A 13,560-nucleotide genomic window follows, 5' to 3' on the forward strand; every position below is an offset into this window, starting at 1 on the left:
TTGGTGGAACCATGTGGTCAGCGTCGTTAGCATTCCATAACCCTCTGCTATTTTCCCTTTTGGAGTGATACCTGAACCAATCCGGATAGCTGTTAGTACGCCTCCGGAGGGGAGTCCTAGAATGGACTTGCAGGCGGGTGAGACCTCTGTTGCGTATCCGTCCATGGCTGGTTTATGAACCAACCACGTTTCTTGAAGGCAGATCAGTTCGAACATACCTAAATTTATGTCACTAGGCGTTGTAAGATGTCGGTGTCCTCTCGTGTTCCACGAAGCCATTTTTAGGGTGCATTTTATTGGAGGGTTTAAGGGACCGGTGCGTTGCTTCTCCATCGGATTTGGTCCTTGGTTTTGTTGCTATTTCTTGTGATTTTGCGCAAAGGTTTCCGAAATCCATTTCCATGGATTTCGTGTCGGTGGTACACTCGCTTCTCTTAAGGGTCTGCTCTCTTTTGTGCTTTCAGTTCTAGATTGTCTTTTTTCTCTTTTCTCGTGATAGCCTTGTGTTTTTGGTGCATCGTAGTTTTTGGTTCGGGTCGTAGTTGGTGGGGTAGTTCGGTTGCTCCACCACCACCTTTCGTTGCCATATGCCGCGTTTTGTTTTCTCAGGGGCCTCTGTACATTACTTTCTCTGTGTCGCTCCCTGTCTTGATTTGAACCTTCACTCCTCTCATAACTTGGTCGAAAATCCCACTATAATATTCCAAAGGTTTGTACCCTAATTGGTTTCTTTTTGTAAGTACTCCTGTCATTACTGACCCATTTGTGTGTTAAAACAAATAATATTCCTCACCAGTAATTGAGAATTTCTAAAACTGGAGCTATACAAATTGCTTTTTTCAATTCTTTAAATCCTTCCATTTCTTTGCTCCATTCTAGTTTTGTTTTACCAACTTGTGCTTTCAGAAGTGGCCTTGTGTACGTGCTATAATCAAACACCCAGGCTCTAACGTTATTGCAAAAACCCAGAAACTGCTGCATCTGTCTCACTGTGTTTGGTTTTGATGTATTCATGATTGCCTCAGCTCTCTTAAGTGTCACTTTCTTTCATTCATGTGAAATCAACTGACCTATGTACAATACCTCTTCTTGACAGTACTGTAACTTCTCCTTGTCCACCTTATATCCTTAGCACTTTTTTGCATCCAGCATTTATTTTCTTTATTTCATTGTTAACAATTTGGCACTTAGCACTTGGTTGCATTTAGCACTTTATCCAATTGTTAACTATTCGCTCTCTCCATAGCATTTCCACTATTTGAATGAAATTCAAAATGAGATAGTGATGCTTTACCTTGAGTAATACGAGGTTACGAATTGTGGCAATTAAACTGCTATTGAATGGTTTGAGGCATTAGATTTGATGAGTATTTTATATTAAAATTAATTCATCTATTTTATTGTTGATTTGATGTTTATATATTATGCAATTCTATAATGGTGATAAATTAAAAACGAGAATGTGAATATTTATGACTGGGCTCTCCCTTTTTTCCTCGCCTCTGTTTCCATAATTGAGTACTTAAATTATTACAGTACTCCTCCATGTGAACTCCCTTTTTCCCTTTGGGATCTTTTTGTGTTACTTTGTTGTTCCCCAGTTCCATGGTATAGGGGGTACCCATCCGGTGTGATGTTTCACCTTATATCCTTTGTCTGCTAAAGTAGTCATTAATCGGATAGAGTCCTATCTGCACTCATCCTCTGGTTTACTGCAAATCAATAGGTCATCTACGTACTGTATTACAGCACTTTCAAGATCGATATTGCCTAGATCCATCTGTAGGACTCTGTTAAAGATTGAAGGGTACTCACAGTACCCTTGAGGTAAACGAGTATGTTTTAGTATTTTTTGGCAAAACGTAAATTAAGTCAAGTCTTGGGAGTCCTTATGCAATGGGATCGAGAAAAACACATTTTTGAAATCGATCACCATGAAGTATCGAGCTTGTACTGGGATACTACACAATATTGTCGCCAGATTAGGAACTAAAGGAAATTCAGCACCTACAATCTGGTTAAGAGGTCTCAAATCCTGGATAAATATCCAAGACCCTCCTTTAGATTTTTTAGTCGGATGCAACGCTGTATTACCCGATAACTCTGATGGCATCAGAATCCACTGATTCATCAGTGCTGAAATGGTCTGAAGTATACCTTCATCAGCTTCTCAAAACATGAGGTACTGTTTTGCTCGGGGTAAAATTGCTCCTGTCTTAAGCTTTATTTTAACCTCCCCTATCTCCTTCAAAAAACCTACGTCATAAAGGCCTGTGGTCCATAGGGCACTCAGCTTTTTTTTCAACATCTTCCTGAAATAATGTTGGTCACTGCTGCATTATCGCCATTCATTGTGGGACTTCCCTTTTCTCTATCCTTATCCAGTATGTAATACTCATGAAGAGCAGTACGTCATCATTGCTTTGGTCTTCCCTGAACATATCATCACCGGTTATGTCAGTCAGTCTGTACCGCTCCTCAAGAGCTATCACTGTTCTCCATTGTCTACCCTCATTGTCTATCCCTTCGAGCATTGCCATCTATTTTCGTACTATTGCTGCTTCCAACTCTATAGGAATATTCTTTCCACTCTCCTCATCCATAGGTATTTGTGCTCTAAATAAAAACTCATCACGTAGTCTCACAATCCTTTATACCAGGCAAGGTAGCCATGTTAGTAAAATGCTTACCCCATATAAAAAAATCTTTGGATCTACTCGAACACCTCGCAGAGCCATTTGCCCTGTGAAGGCAATATGAACTCTCCCACTTTAAAATAGTCTATTCCTAGAGTGGAGCACACTATTCCTTGTTCAGTAAATGAAATCGTCATGTTACGTTTCATAATTAAATCTCTTCCTAAAATGTTAACCGGTGTCTGTCGTGAATATAGCAGAGGAACGGACATGTCACATTCTCCTATGGAGACTGGTAATTTATCAGTAAAAGGAACATGACATGTAGCTCCAGAGAACCTTTGAGCATTCATGGCAATACCTGACATTGAATATTTCCACTCTCATATACACGAACAAGTTGCTCCAGTGTCTACAAGAAAAGAAAAGGATTGGCCTCCTATAGCCACATTGATCCTTAGTTCCTCTTGGGGGGTCTGGTGTCACGGATAGTACTGAACACATCAAGTCACCTGTGAGCTCTCTTAATGTGGAGACATGCTGTGAGCTCTCCTATTGTGGCTACAAGCTCATCCCCGTTCTTGTGAAAGGATTCCCTCCTACCACAGTGACACCTCCTATTCTAGGTGTCAATACTTGTCTTGTATACGCATACTGGTGTGTCCGCAATGGGGAGGGGCTTGTTGTGACTGCCCTTATGGTGGATTCATTTGAACTCGTCTCTGCTGCTGCACCTGCTGTACTTGCGGTGCTTGTGCCTGATAAGATGTGCGATCTTGGGCAAAGCCCTCTCTGGTCTGTGTGCTGTATGGCGAAGGATAAGCTGTCCCCCCTCTGGAAAATGTGCCTTTATACATTCCCTTGGCTCCCACATATGCACACAATATGTCCTGTCATTCCACAATTTCAACATACTGGAGGAACCCTTCTGTTAATCCATATGTGATTATATCCTCCCTGAGCACTCTGGTTCTCATTCTGTGTATTTTGAAACCCACCATGGTTATTCTGAAATCCGCCTCCTCTTCCCCTATGACCCATACCTCTGCCTCGTGGCGTAAACCCATATCCATCTTGGTCCATCAGGCGCAAATTATTCGCCTGCAATGTTCCTATTGCTTCCCGCATTCCCAATCATTCTCCGTTTGTCAGTACCGCCCCTACTATGGCACATTTTGACACCTTTTTCTGAACCAACTTGGCTTTCTTGATCTTCCTATTCTCATCTTTCTTCTTGTTCTTTTCTTGTAATAACCAACAATGGTGTACTATTGTCAACTGTCTCTCAGCCTATGGCTTCGCTTCCATCCTCACTTGTTTTTTCATCTGCCTCTGTACTGGCTGAGGCAACCCCTGAAATAAAATATGATAAAATAATGCCATTGTCTTTTCCCATGGCTCACGAGTTACAAGCTGCCATTTCTCCTGAATATCCTGAATGTAAGCAATAGGGTCTTCATCTTACTTCATTTTACGTGTCATAATTGCACCCATATCTGATGTGTCAGGATATTGTACCCTGAGAGCCCTGCAAATGTCTGCTCTACAATTATTAAACAGTGGTCCATCATTTGCTGTGTTTTGTGCATTCACACTTGAATATCCCTCTCTCCTCAATATGTCATCAGCCCTCTCTCCAAGAATGGCTGCCAGGAGACCTTTTATGTCCCCTGTGGCCAGCGTATTTCCTCCTGTCATTTTCTGTAATTCGTACATCCATTTCCCAGCCCCCAAAGTCAAACTACGGCACTTGCATTTTAAGTTACCCTTGTCCATCTGTGGCCATGGAATGTATTTCAGTCTTGCTCCCCCCTTCTCTAACAAGGGGAACTGTGCAAACCCCATCCCATAGTTGAATCCCACTATTAGTCTATCCATGGCAGGGATAATCATCCCTGTCTGCCTCCTTGTCAGTAATGACCTTAACCTGCTTATATATGGTGGCGACTCTCCCTTCTCACAGTGTGACCATCCTTGGGGACAATCAGGATATGCTATGGGATCTGGCGTTCTATCTTTAGGTTGTTCCAGATCCGACCATCTTACTTCCTTATCCATTTGCGGGCATCCTTCAGGGGCGCACACGCTCCCTCTTCCTGCCACAAGACTGGACTCTCTTTCCTCCTCTGACATGGCTAGTCCCCAACTAGTGTGACTATCTTCCTCCTCACACTTGTCTAAGTTCAGTCTGCTCATCCCTGAACAGGTTTCCCTCCTCACTTCGCGATTGAGGTCCTGGGGATCGATAATCATTCCCTGGAGCTCCATACTTGCTATCTTGTCTTAACTGTTGATAGACCTTATTGATGGTATTGTATGGTATGGTATTGTTTATTTGTAAAGCGCCTATACACAAGCCAAGTGTTTCAAGGCGCTCAAGGAGGGTGGAAACATGGGGGAAAACAACAGTCGTTCAGAGCCCTTGAAATTCTCAAAACGATAATAGTCTGCGCAGACAGAGTAAGTGCATATAATACAATTAACAGTTGAGATCCTTTCTCCAATGCTTTCCGCATCAAATCTTTCTTTTTCTAGTGCTACTCTACATACTGCAGGCATTACTTCCTTTATCGGAAGAATCTCTTCCACTCTGTCCCATCGTATTTCTGGGCTCAGCCTCTTTTGTTCCTTGCAGATAAGACTAGTATCAATACCTTGCTGTCTCCTTATTCGTTCTATTTCTTCATCTACTTCCCTTCGCTTTCTTGCATCCCTTCTAACTCTTTTTTCCTCTTGCCTTCATTCTCCTCCTTTCCTCCTCTCCTTACTCCTTCCCTCATCTTCCCTTCGTCTCTGTGACCTTTTGTCCCTTAATCTTTGTGCTTCTTCCTCCTCTCTTTCTCTCCTTTATGTCCCTTTCTTCTATCACTCTTTGTCTATTGTACATTCTTTGTTCTTCTGCTCGTTTTTCAATTTTCTCTTGCTACTTCTGATATATCTGTTCTTGTCGATCCCTGCTTTTCCTTTTCTTCTCATCCTCTTTCAATCTTTTCTCTTGTTCCTTATCCTTACTTTCTTGTTTGTCCTTATCTTTTCTTTGCCTAACTTCCTTGATAATTTTTCCATCTATCTTGAGTAATATCTCTCCTCTCCTCCATTTGTTTTGTACGAGCACTACCTCGTCAGCCTCATCCTTTTCTCCTTTCCATCTCTTTATCTCACTGTCTATTTCTGTCGACAAATTCGACCACTCGTTGTTTTCTTCCTTGTCTTGCATGAACTTATAAATCTCTTCCTTTCTTTTATTATCTTCCGGAGTATCTTCACTACTGTAAGCAGGGGGTTCATATATATGATTACTGTACCTCGTCAATGCTCTTAATTCCTTTAAAGGCTACACTCCAATCTCTTCGGTAGCAACACTCTGCTTCAGGCAAGGTAAGGGGAGCTGAGGGCTCAACAACTTCTTTCTTATGCTGATTAAGCATCCACACCTCAGGTGGTGGGTCTTCTCTTTCCTCTTGATACATTTTCCAAAGTTTTAAAATTGCTAATCTTTTCTCTAATATCTTTCCTGTGTACACAGTGTGCAAGTATGTGGTCATGTGTTGCAATACCGCTCTTGACAATGATCCCCCTTCTGGCCACAGCATGAACATTTTATCTGCTGTGCCCTTTACCCGTTCTGCACTGCACTGTTTGAGTTTGGGCATGTGTTTTGGCAGTGTCTTGCATAGGTTCATAAGTGGAGTATCCCCCATAATGACAAGTCTCAATTGACTGTCAATACTTAACAGACTGTTAAATAAACTTTTTACCTTGACTTAAATCACTATTTCCAACGTTTTAAAACAACAAATATAAGCAAGCACCATCAATCGCTGCCCAATCCTCTTGTTTCAATGCCCTATCTATTCTTTTGATTTGCACCAATAATTTTGCTACTCTTTATCTATACACACTTCTACTTTTTCAACTTTTCACAATTTCTATTGCTCCTCAATATTTTACTCAATAAACAACATTTAGACTAGTCACACATTACACTTAATAAAACACTGTGATCACCTCTTTCCTCGCCTTTACTTTTTACTTTATACAGGGTTTAAGAAATTACCCTACGAAGTCCCGACTGCACTTTTTATGTTTCACCCTACTCCCGCTGGAGTGTCTCCTTCTAATTCCCTTGATTTAGGATTCCTAGGCGGTATCTCTTTATCTTCACAATATTTCCGTGTTAGTCAAAATGATCACAGTCCCGTTTCTTTATTTGCCATTTCACTTAGTCTACTCACCATTCGTTAATTGACTCACGGCCTTTGGTATCGACCCCTCCTCCAATCCGACCACTTTGCTTTTCGTCCGCAGAGTGCCTGTGGAAACTGGGCAGGGATTTCTTCAAAGGGGGTCCTGCCCACTGTCTCGGTTCTTCTTCCAAGTTTATTTCTATCGGCCGCTCTCCACAGGCAACTCCGCGAACTTCCAGCTAATGACGGAGGATCCCCAAACTAGTTTGGATCTTTGAACGAAACCGGCACCCCTACCACGTGAGCTTAGGGCCCTTTACGAACGTGCATGCAATGGAGACAGAATAAATCTGAGTTCAAATAACCGGACCAATTCAGGAGGTTGGCAAAGTACTGTTTTATTAACAATTATCTAAAACAGGGAGTTTAAAACGAACACCCAAAGACGTACGCTTAGGTTCTCTCAATGATCTTCACACGAATCATAGCTTTTATATCAAAAATACATCAGAGGTGATGTCATACTACGTGGCAAATAATGAAAAACCTACTAAGGGTCGGGATTGGCTTAAGGGAAATATATAAGTATGCTTTCTATAGGAACTAGGATTGTGATTGGCTGTCCACTGTCAGGTGGACAACATGTGCCTACCTCTAAAACATGTAATCTTCAGAAACATTAGATACACAGTTTCTCATTGGTTTTCAAACTATAAGGTCCTTTGTTATATGAACTAATATAATTGGTTGGCACACATGTGCCATGTCTGGAACATTCGGTTCACTTAGCAGTACATAAGCCCAGACCCAGGTGCAAGGAGATGGGGCATGACACTACCTTCCCACCCAATTAGCCCAGCATCTCTCATCGCCCATGCCTTCTGCCATGAAGATTGTCTTTGAACTTGGCCTTGCAAAAGTATCCTTGTCTTTAGAATACATAGGAGTGAGAGCACTCACTATCATGTTCTGGGACTCAAAGTCTGAACTCTATTTTCATCCTTGGCTCACGTGACAGAATACCATGATTTGGTCCATTTTGCAGGTTTTAAAAGCTTAAAATGAATACAACTTGGCACTCTTGGTGTTCTTTCTTCGCGCCTTAACAAGGGATGATTCATCCTTCGCACATTCACTCCTTTCCAGAATAGATAGCTGACCTTGCAACTCCATGATTCAGCCTATTCTTGCTGCAACAGTGTTACCCTTCCCTCTTCATGGGTCCTGGCTTACTAAATTCAGGATACCGATTTCCGGCTTCTATACAATGGCGGCTTTGCCTGCATTCTATTCACTATGTATAGCCAGCTTCTTTGATGACTTAGTCTACTTTCATTTCAGCATTTGTACAATTATTGAATGGTTGATTCTCTGCAGCACTTTGTGCACGTTTAATCTTCTTTTTCCTATTTAAAAGTTCACTTGATTCTTTACTTCGTCATTAGTTTCTTCAGGATCCATACATCTTCTTCAGCCAGTATCTTGGGACGTTGTATATGTCTCTTGTGACTTCACTTCACTAGCTTCTTTCTTTGCTCTTTTTCATATTCCTTCAGGGAGTTCCTCCCTTAGGTTGTCATCGCTTTGGGGATACATTGGGTAGGGTTGTTTCAATGGGTATCTTCTTTCGAACACACGCTGCAGTATTGGCACAACTACAGGTGTTACACACGGCACAATCTCAGGTCTCCAACATATGGGAGGTAGGGGGTCAGGGTTTCCTGCAGAGGCATGCAGCTGCTCCTCTACAACAGTCGCAACCCTCTTCCTGTGCGCTAGTACATGTGATATGCAGGAGCCTGCGAAAGATGTGTTTTTTGCGGGAGGCTGCATACCCAAATAAGAAAGTCCTGGATCAGCTCGACCTGGGGAAGGTTAAGGGACAGGATGGCCAAAGGACAGAACAAAAGACTTCGTGGCATGGCCCTTTTTGGCACTGGCCACCATGAGGGACCAAACACGGTAAACGTGGTATGGAACAATAAAAAGAAGCAAAAATAGCAGCAAAGTAAACTGCTGACACCAGTTCTTCCTAGGCCTACTGTTTCACCAACAGAAATTCCTTAGAGTGTATTTAAGGCCATAAAATGACAAGAGCCCTGTGCGCGGTACAGTAAGGTGCTTGGCGCACAGATAAAAAGTTACCAAGAAATGGCAACAAAGTCAAAGACTAAGAGAAACATAGTTTCCCAGTACTGACAGTCTGAAGGATGTGTCAGTTTCCGCATAACAAATGAGCAAAGGCCCGGGGGAGTGCAGCTGAAGTCTGTGCTCCTCTGGAAAAAGGCAGGTTAGGTCAGCCAAACAAAAGCAAAAGATTTGGGGGTCCATAATATGGAGGGAAAATTGCACTTAGATAAATCTTTCCTAACAGCGACCGTCACTGTCGCACAATGATGTAGGGGCACCCAACTCCTGCGATCAGATGCAAGCTTACCTCTCATGGCCCAAAGCAGCTGGGATGACAACATTCAGTTAAAATGTGCTTTGCAGTGCAAGCTAGGATTCCCCGTATTTTTGAGGGAAAACTCAATGCGATGATGCTCCTTCACGGATGCCAAGTTTGGAGCTGGACAGTCCAGTGGATGGCCAGCAACACTTCCAAACAAGCTCTTTTGCAGTGCAACCAGGAGGCATCGAGTGTGAGTATTTGTTATGCTTGAACTAAAATGGCGCTGGTGCGCAGTGTATTCTGGGAGCGCTCTGAGCCATGATGGATATTTACTTCATGCCGCAGTGAAAAGCTGCACACATTTTGCTGAGTGTTAGATTCACGGTGCTGAGGAAAACATGCTTTCCAAACCTGGTATGCGGTCAAGGACATTTCTGCTGGGAAAGCTAACTTTGTTACGGTTTGTTACTGTTCTCCGCGGAGCGTGTTTTTGGAGGAGGGAGGCACTCTGCTCCTTGAGGGTAGCTCTCGATTGACCCAGCTGGCAACCGACAGCTGCTCATCAACTGCGCAAGTGCCATTTCCAGAAGGTTCAAGAATTGCCACCCCTTTGCGGAGTGTGTATATATGCGGAAACCCAGAGGTGGTCAGGTGAGACTTCAGCCGGAGGAGGACGTTTACGTCCGGCACTCCTGTGAGCTGTGGTGCTCTCGGCCTGGCTGTTCCCGGGGTCTTCCAGCCGCTTCTGGGTGACATGAGGAATCCAGTTACGCTCACGGTGATGTATTTCCTTTTGAATTCTTTGCTTCTTCTGTGATTTATGTCTATGCTACTTGTGTGAGTTATTTTTATGTTATCACTGGTTGCTTCTAAGCTTTGAATAAATAGCCGTATAAGTGCTGATTATCTTCTAAGAGTGTGTGGTTGCGAGTTATTGAGACTTTCTGCGTTCAAAGTATTTGCTCTATAATTGCATTGGTGATTTATGTTTTTCCGTGCACTCTGGGGAGAGCAATACAGTATTCCCATCACTCCAAAGGTTCGACACACCTTCGCAGGTCTTCTGAGATCCAGGCAAAGCAGGGCTCTACCGGGACGACCGCGGGCTCAGGGTGCCAACCTTCTTCAGTGCATGTCTTTTGTTCTGCTCGGCTCTTCTGGATACTTGGTTCCATCCACAGGTCAATTCGGACCTGTTGCTGATCTGCTGGTCTGCATTCAGGACCCTTCCTCATATCCACAAGTCCGGCAAGTGCTCGCACCCAGCCGGGCAATGAGAAGATCTGCCCCACTCATGCACGCCAGGAGTGGTCCAATCAGGGACCAATGTGGTTCTCATGCTCTTGTGCACACAGACATCCTGGCACAACTAGTGTGGATTGGGACCAGACAGTCCCCACCCACCTCCTGGGTACCCACACACGTGACCTGCACTAGCCCCCGAAAGAAGCGGCTTTCGCAGGGAACTGCATGACAAAATAAGGATGTTCTGGGTCACGAAGACCAGGGCGAAGGTCAAAGGACAAAATGGTCAAAGGAATAGACAAAAGACCTTGTGGCGCAGCCATGACGGACACTAGCCACGGGCCTGAGCCAAACGCGGTAAGTGTGGTGTGGCGTGGTCAAAAGTTATAATATTACACAAATTCTGCTGCCACCAGTCCATTCGTAGGCACATTGTCAAGTCACCAAAAAATCCTTAGTGGATGACGAGGGCCCTAAAACTTAAGGACCCCATTTGCCGGTAAAGTAATGTACTTTGCTCAATGATAAAATGTTACCTCAAGTGGCAACAAAATCATAAGATTAAGAGAAACAAAGTATTTCAGTACTGACAGCCTGAAGGATGTGTCAGTTTCCCCGTATCAATGAGCGAAAGCCCAGGGGAGCGCAGCTGAGGGCTGTGCTCCACTAGCAAAAGCCAGGTAAGGATGCTGAAACAAAAGCAAAAAGGTTGGGGATCCACAAATATAGAGGGAAAGTTCCCTTTAGAGAAATGTTCCCTAACACACACAAGCCAAAGGCTGTACCCTAGATACGCTTGCACACCTAAACTATCAGGCCTCCAGCGACTCTAACATGCCCTGCCCATTGACAGATCACCACGTTTTTTCGTTCTTCATCCCGACTGGCAGCCTGCCCACCCGCACCAGCTCTCCTCTACCACCGACCGTTGCTAGGAGCTCTAGAAATGTTTTCAAAGCCAGAATCCTGCCCTTGATTAGCAACCTTCAATCGGGAAGAAGATGCTGGAACCCCGTATTCTAATAGGCATTAGATGTAGTAATTCTCACTGTTTCATGATATTTCCTTGAGGGTAGGTACAAAGATGAGTCCTGAGCCATTTTCTATGTGTGTTAAGGTTTTAATTGGCACACAGTTGCTATGCTTAAGAGCAATGTAATTGCCAGTAACATGAAGAAAAAGCCAACACTGCTTCGACCATAGGTCTTTGTCAAGGCTAAGGAGTACCGTTCAGGAGAATAAGTCTTTGGTTAAGATGCTGTTTAGCATCGGATATGGCGAGGGGGCCTCTGCAAACACGCTCAGGGGTGACTCGGATCTGTAGATCCTGTAGATCTACAGATCCAAGTCACAGCCGAGCGTGTTTGCAGAGGCCCCCTGGGGCTTCCATCTCCCCACTCCCATCCAGACTCTATGGGAAGGGGGATTTCCGATTTCCACCACCTGAGATCCCGGGCCATCGGAACTTGTAATGTCCCGGTGGCACCCCGATCTCAGGCGGCGGAAACAGTGTTACAGGTTGGTGGCAATCCGCCGGTGGCACCGGTGAGTTACCGCCAACCTCGTAATAAGGCCCTTTGTTTAGCATTCTCAAAGTTCAACATTTTATTTTAAACCAAAATAAACAATAAACCCTAACTAAACCTACTCTATCACGGGATTCCCTACCTAGTCTAGGATCTATGGGAAAACCTCCTAGCATCCGCAATGCTCACCCTCACACTAAACAACACAAACATTTAAATAAACATGAAAACAAAATAAATGAAAGGTTACCAAACAACCAGTGTCTTGGATGACTTCTACTTGTTCTGGGCAGATCGTGTTCCTCCAGAAATGCCCCAAAGTCAATTCTTCCAAGGAAAAGAAAAAGTCTTGAAAAGTTCCAAAGAATCAAAAGTTCACCCAAATAAAAAATCACTGGTAGTAGTTCTTCGCTTGCTGAAAAGATACCCCATTCTTAGTTCCACAAAGAAAACAACAGTACAAATGTGATTCCTGGATATCCTCTCTCCAGGAAAAGATTAACAAAGTTGAAGACAAAAGTACCACTTTTGCTTAACAACTCTGTTTGCAACCTCTGCGGCATCAGCTATATATAGTTTTGTCAGGATGCTTCTGCTTAGGAATTGCTCTCTCTCCAGCAACTCCCTTGATGAAACTATGACCATAGGCTCCCTTGCCCCACAGTTGACTTTTGACTTCTGCTACATTCAACTACTGCAGTTCTGACAATTGTATTTGCGACCACAGTTCTGCTGCTCCTGCAATTTATAATGTTAGGCAACTTCCACAAGACTTCTTCAACCCCTACAGGTTGGCAAGGCACTCTTCTCTCTCTTATGTGGTAAGAGAGGGAAGCCTCATTGCCTTCCTTCTGCCTTGTAGATACTAACCACAAATATTTTGAATAAGTACCCAGCTTCCACCCCCAGCTTCAAAGACACTGTTCTTCAGCTGCTATTCCAAGACTATAGTGTCACTCTTGGCAAGGCTTGGATAATCTTTGTCACTCCTAGTGTTGGAGGTCTCTGAAGTAATGCAGCTTCAATGGGCCTCATTACACGTTGTGCGCTAAAAATCGCAAATTACCGGCATGGCGCCCTTAACGTGTCCGCCCTCGCATGAGGGTGCTAATAGCGTACCATTACAGTACGCGGACACGAGCATCGCGCCATGCCAGTAATGCCCCAACTGCCATGCCGCTAAACTCCCCCAATAGTCCCTTACCGGCTTCGACGACAGTGCAGATAGCATCTCCGCCTTGACGCAGCATGCAAATAGCGGTCACCGCTAATAGCGGTGACCGTTAAATAGCGGAACCGGAAACAGCGTCATCGCACAGGAACGGGAAAGAGCACGGCGGCCATCTTTAAAAACACAATCCATTGCCATCCTCTGCCCCCTGGACCTGTTTGTAGTACTTTGCTGTTGGAAAATATCTGGAACACCCTTACCATGGCCAAGGCTCTCAAAAAAACAACTGACCGCCAGCGGAAAGAAAAGTTTTCGACTGAGGAGCTACTAATGCTGACACAGACCCTATCTGAAAATGCTTCAGTGGTCTTCGCAAACGACATGCGGCGGGAGACACTCCTCC

This window comes from Ambystoma mexicanum, chromosome 1p, assembly GCF_040938575.1.
Source record: "Ambystoma mexicanum isolate Mex_15411 chromosome 1p, UKY_AmexF1_1, whole genome shotgun sequence".
Classification (NCBI taxonomy): Eukaryota; Metazoa; Chordata; class Amphibia; order Caudata; family Ambystomatidae; genus Ambystoma; species Ambystoma mexicanum.